This window comes from Miscanthus floridulus, unplaced genomic scaffold, assembly GCF_019320115.1.
Source record: "Miscanthus floridulus cultivar M001 unplaced genomic scaffold, ASM1932011v1 fs_280_1_2, whole genome shotgun sequence".
NCBI lineage: Eukaryota > Viridiplantae > Streptophyta > Magnoliopsida > Poales > Poaceae > Miscanthus > Miscanthus floridulus.
The window spans coordinates 51399-57645 of NW_027096514.1; positions in this window are offsets into that span (position 1 = coordinate 51399).

Below are 6247 nucleotides of genomic sequence, written 5' to 3' on the forward strand. Positions count from 1 at the left end.
GGGTGGAAACATGTCAACTACCACATGGGGGCCGGGGGAGACGCCCACAGGAATGAGGGTCGTGGAGGCAGATTCGAGGGCCTGCTCATTTTGAGGACTCAAATAGGAGCCCTGTTGGACATGTGTTTTTAACATGAACCCTTAAACTTTAGTCTAGGAGCATGTTTGATGGTCCTGCTGGAGTTGCTCTTAGCCATCAAGCAGACCTTACGAAAGATAACTATTTTGTGTCATATTTCTAATAATTAATTAATATACATAGAACACAAGACACATATATACTCGGCATCCTGGTTAATGTAAGATACTGAGTGGAGCATAAGGTGTGTGAATATGATCAATCTTGCCATTAAAACATATAGCAAATTCACATGCGCCTAACGAGTGGCAATATAGTTGAGGGTTGAAAATTTTGCCATGAGTCCAGATCTCCACGCACCTCCATGCATCAAGCTAGCTAGAGCCCCTTTGTGAAGCACCACACGTGGTGGCACCGATCTTAATTAAAATAAAGCATTCATGAATCGTAAGCAGCAGTAGCAGGGGGTTGTACTTGTACGTGTGCGGCCAATCAGTACCCATCAACGTTGCGAATGCATGTGGATACTGCTTCCATTACTCCCTTCGAAAGAGGTTTGTTGCGGTGCAGGAGGTACCAGCTAATAACTACTCCTACGTACAGGAAAATTTGAGTTACTCTCCTTGGTTCAGTGGTAAAATTAGCATATATTTCCTCCACAGGTTGCCAGGAGGCAACTTTGTTTACGTGTATGGTATGGTAGAACTGTAAAATCTAGCTATGCGCAACAGCCCAAGCAAAGGACGAAACATTATCCAATCCATGCTCACGCAGGCTGGACAAATCGTCGAGCGATCTGTCTTGTATGGGGAATCCTATCTTTTTTGTCGATGTCGGTTGCTCTTCCTTGCCTCACTTGCACTGTCATTTACCGTATTTCTCTTGCAGTCGAGTGTAAAAATTAACGAGTCCTTTTTTATGTAGCACAAATCGATATTGGAAATTGTGAGATTCCTAGCTGGTGATGTCAAAATGGAGGACGCGCTGAGGTGAACCGCGCGACTGTATGTATGTATTCCTGAATCCTGACTACTTCGTGACTCACGCGTTGCAGACTGAATCAACGATTGAACAGGTAGAAGCATGTGGCGAAACAACGACATGCCAGGAGAGGAAGAAATAGCAGACATCGCTGTTGTCTGTCTGAGACCGAAAAGTCCTTAACTTCTCGTAGCGAAAAGTAGCGAAATCAAAGGAGGAAATCAAACTGCTTCATTGTCACCCGCTCCTTCATATTTCAAGGAAGCTTTATTTCTAGACTAGAGTCAATTTATATTAGTGCCAACTGTTTTTTTTTCCTTACCTTCTCGGTCAAGATTCCTAATCAAACCATGCTTCCGTGCTATGCTATGCATCTTCGTTTTTGCTCCTCCCTTTCCCGAGCGAAAGCTGAAGTGTGGACTCGACCGACGCACGAGGGAGCGCAAGCACAACTGTAAAACAGCCTCAGCAAGACACAACTGCCGGGGCTTATTCGTCCGCTACTATTACTACTGCTTGCTTTCCAGTTATGCATCTAGGGTCTGATTGGTTTGGCGGAGCTAGGATAGGTTTGTTGTGTGCAATATCAGTTTGTTTGATTGATCGGTAGTGCTAGCGCCCGGAGGTCTACACGGACGCCCGCGCACTGCACTCCGTTTCCACGTTCAACGTAGGGTCCGCGCCGTCCGAGTGACAAGAGGGGAAGTGCGCACGGCGTCGTATGGATGCACTACCGGCGCCGGGAGAGACGATGCAGCAGAAGGTGGGGAGGAGAGATGCAACACCCAAATTACTTTTGAAACATCCAAATATAATAATTGCAACATACGTCTGAAGGCAGTGGAAACACTTGAAACATACTTCTGAAACACTTGAAAAAACACCTGAAAACACTTAGAAAACCATTGAAACCATACGCATACAACATCTAAATAAAACACATGCAACGTTTGTGTGAAACATATGCAACATCCAGATAAACACACTTGCAACATACGTCTGGAAAACACAGATGAAAAATACCTCAGAAACATCTGAAACATTCCAAACATACACTTGCAACATGTCTCTGAAACAATTGGAACATCCCCGATCTACTTTTGCAACATCTATATAAAACACATGCAACATACATCTGAAACGTCTGAAACACTTGAAACATATATATGCAATATTGGGGAGCGGAAGGCTAGGCCGGTCGATTCCGAGCGCCTAGGTGGGAGGGAGCTCAGTCACCAGGGTGAGAGAGGGCGCCTCCGGGGGTGGGGAGGGCGCCGCGCCAGGGTGGGGCAGAGCCGCCCACTCCTTGCAACATCACCGCACCACCGCCATGGATCTCGCTGGGGTGGGGGAGAGGGCTACCGGATCCACGGCGAGCGAGCATGGAAGGGAGGAGGAAAGGAGGGACTAGCTGCAAGAGTGAGCAGAGCGAGCTGGACGTTCGTTCCGGATGTCTTAATTGGAGCATTAATACATGTATAAGTACATGTTGTACGGGAACATCCCTTATTTGGTTGTCTCTGCTTTCTGGCTTGTAGCTGCATCCGTTATACAGTTCCTCGCGGCCTGGCTCGACGGGCCTTGTTGCATGCGAGTATGCAATAGGCCTGGCTCTGGCGCGTGTGCAGCGAACCAATCTCACTGGCCTATGACGGTTGGAATAGGCCAACCAATTACGCCTGCAGGCCTGTTCGCTTTGTTGAAATTTGACTTATGCTGCTGCTTATGCTGAAATGTTGTGAGAAAAAAAATATTGTTCATTTGCTGAAAGTGTTGCTGAAGTAGTTAGTTAAGAACGGGGCTTCGCTGAAATTTGACTTATACTTCTAATTTGTGGATGCGTCGGTGGGGCAAGAAGCAGTGGAGACTGCGGTGGGCCGGGCCTGAGGTTCCTGTCGAAGGCGGCAGGAGAAGGGCGGCAGCCGTGTTTGGCGAGGTCATGCGCGGCGCCAGGCTGGACCGAGGCGGTGTCGGCATCTCCCTCGTCGCCGCCGCCACTGTTGCGAGGAACGGCTGGCGGCGAGGTTCCCATCGCCCACGGCAGGGCGAATGAAGCGAACGCAGGAGCAGGCAAGCAGCGCCTGCCGCCTGGAAGCCCAGTGCAAAAGGCCTATTATAAGCCCAGCACCTAGAAGCCCGGAGGGAGGAGAATCCCTGTAATGCTCCTTTTGGTGTGTACCAAGCCCTCTTTAGTCAGTTATTAGTGGCATTATTTATTAAGAATAAAAAAGGGCTTAGAAAGAAGTGATTGCCATCTATCCAGATTGCAATATACAGTATAAGTTTTGAAAAAAAAGAGAGAGAGGCTGTATGCATTACCATTCTTGCCTATGGCTGCAGCCTGGTGGACAAGATGTAATTATGTACATTAGGAAGTAAAACCTACTATTTTTTCCCTACATATGTAATGGCAGATTTAATGTTTTAGTGGAGATGACATTCTCTGGATCTCAGGTTGAGGATTAATTGGGACAAGGTACAGTCTGAGCTGGGAAAGCACATACAGTATTTTTCTCAACGCGCGCATGTGTATGGTACATGCATGAAAGAACCTTTGCGAACTTCTTGTCAATGGTAGAGCTTCGACTTAACAACTTAGCACTTTATTTTGGAAGCATTTTAGGTTGGCCTGCAAATATACTGTTGTGATATTTACGAGTTAAATAAGATTTTAGCTGTGTGATAGAAGTTAAAAGGTTACTGAATGAAGTGGAAAATATAAATTACAGTGGTGGTACCTGCAAATCCTAAATGGTCACTCCATGGAGTGGGAAATATGTTTTCCCCTAACACAGTACTCTAATTTTGGCATGCTAGGAGCAAACCACAGATTTGACAGTTTTTTCGTGTAATCATATTCTTTTATGGAAGTTTTATTAACCAGAATATGCTTGCAATGCATGATTGTCTTCTTTGCACTACATATCATGCAGGATATGTACAATGATCATCATGGTGACATACATCTCAAGGGATCTAGTTTTCTTTTATGGAGGCCCCTTTGTACTGGGACCAAAATGGACTTAAGAGATCCTTTTGGTTTGTATTATATCATTGTCCAACATAGTAATAGTAATGGCAATGAGTAATTTTGTCAGTTTAGCTTGTAATAGTAGTCGAACGGAAAATTGTTCAGATTGTATCTTGGTCACTTACAAGAACTTTTGGTAAAAATGGACATGATAACCGGTCTGTCTTTGTAAAAACAGGATCAAGCGCGAAGCTACACTGTTGAAAGGGGGTGCATAAAAACAGTTAGTTTGGTTAAAATTTTCACCATATATGCACGACACATTCTATGCACCCACAAGGCACTTGCACCCTGTTTAATTGCTCTAGCTTCGCCATTGAACAGGATGGTGTCGATGTTTCACCACCGATAGCCTGCCACGGGGGTACCCGGGGCAGTATGTTAGGGCTTCAGCGTATGTGGAACTCGACGGTTAACGCAAGAGACAGTCGATTTATCCTGGTTCGGACCCTCGATCTTTGATCGAGTAATAGCCCTACGTCCAGTCGGCGTTAGCATTTGCGTTGGATTGATTGTGAAGAGTTCTGTTGTAAAAGTAATGTTCTAGGAACCCTGCCCCCCCTTATATAGTCAGGGGGTCAGAATCCTAGTGGGTTTACAATGAGAGTTCCTAGTAAGATTACAGAATAATACTACTACTAAGATTAAAAGGGAAGAATCCTAGTTGGACTAGATCTTCTCCCTTCCTTACGGGGTATCCTATGGGTCCCGCACCGACAAGCCCCCGAGCACTTCATGGTTGAGCTCTGGAAGCCTCGTCTTGTTCCTTCAGGTCTTGTCGAGCAGGAACAAGCGTCGTCCGAGTCCTTTCTTGAGCAAAACCGTGTAGCGCTTCGTGAGATCTTCGCGTGGTGTGTACCTTTTTGAAGAAAAAAGTACTCCCATTTGGGTGTAGCCCCCGAGCCTCTTGCTGTTTGGCACAAGGAGCTGGAGGGTCTTCTCTTGAAATTGCTCTGATTCTTCGTCGAAGGGCTCTTGAGCATATACCCGGGTTCTTTGTCAAAAAGAGCTCGGATATAGCTATGTCTGGGTTCTTTTTGTCTTGTGGCCTTGAAGTGGTCTGTCTTGAAGAAGTCTTCTGAGTGATGTGCGCTTATTTTTTTTTTTGAAGGAAAAAGTGCACTCACTGAGTGTAGCCCCCGAGCGTCTTGCTATTTGGAACAAAAAGTTGGAGGGTCTTGAATCTTATGTTGTTTGAAAAACTACTTTCTTGAGGAAGTCTTCTGAGTGATGTGCGCTTTTTTGAAGGAAAAAGTGCACTCACTGAGTGTAGCCCCCGAGCCTCTTGCTAGGTTCTTTTATCCAAAAAGAATTTGGATACAGGTTTTTGGTATGTTCTCTGGTAGTCTGCTGTTGTCAGATGTAGTTGTATGGTGGTGGTTGGTATCAAATGTTGTTTGTTTATGAGTTACACAGTGTTGGTATATTCTTCTGAATATGCTCGTTCTTGAGTACTGCTCCTTCACGCCTGAGTCATCTTTTATTGAATTCTGTCTTTTCACTGTGTCCTTTGTTAGGTTTGTTCTGTTGGTGCTCCCGGTCCATGTGCACCGCTTCTTTGGCCTATAAATATCCTTCTTGTGTGCTGTTTTGATTCATCGAGCATTTTGTTGCGTGGTCTGAAATCTCCGTAGTCATGAATATGGTAGTTTGTGAAGTAGAGCAGCCTCCGGGCGTATTTTGCAGTTCTTGTGTATCTTACCATAGCTGGAGGGAGTCTTGTGATAGGGATTAGAGGTAGACTAATCCCGCAGCAGCATTGTACTTGGAAGTACGTGGCGGTAGTCGGAGGGAGTCTTGTGATGTGGGATACGTTCCTTCATCTGGCAGTTATGGGTTGATCCTCGTCACCTGCCCTCAGACTGTCCGGTGCAGATCAACACTATATCTAGCATCACATCGGACTTGGGTAGACAGATGCCTGTCGACCTTCTCTGCTCCATGTTGTCCTGCCGTGCTGCTGATTTCTGTCTTGGATGCACTGCGTCCGTCCTTTGAAGAAAACAGTATAGCCGAGTGCGGTTTGTTCTTCCAAGTAGCAATTTGGAACACATAATCGTTCCAGAGCATAGCTGTGTCCGGGTTCCTCTTTGCTACCTTGCTTGTCGTACTACCGAGTTCATTGGGTCTTGTAAGATGTGTAATCTTCTATTTTT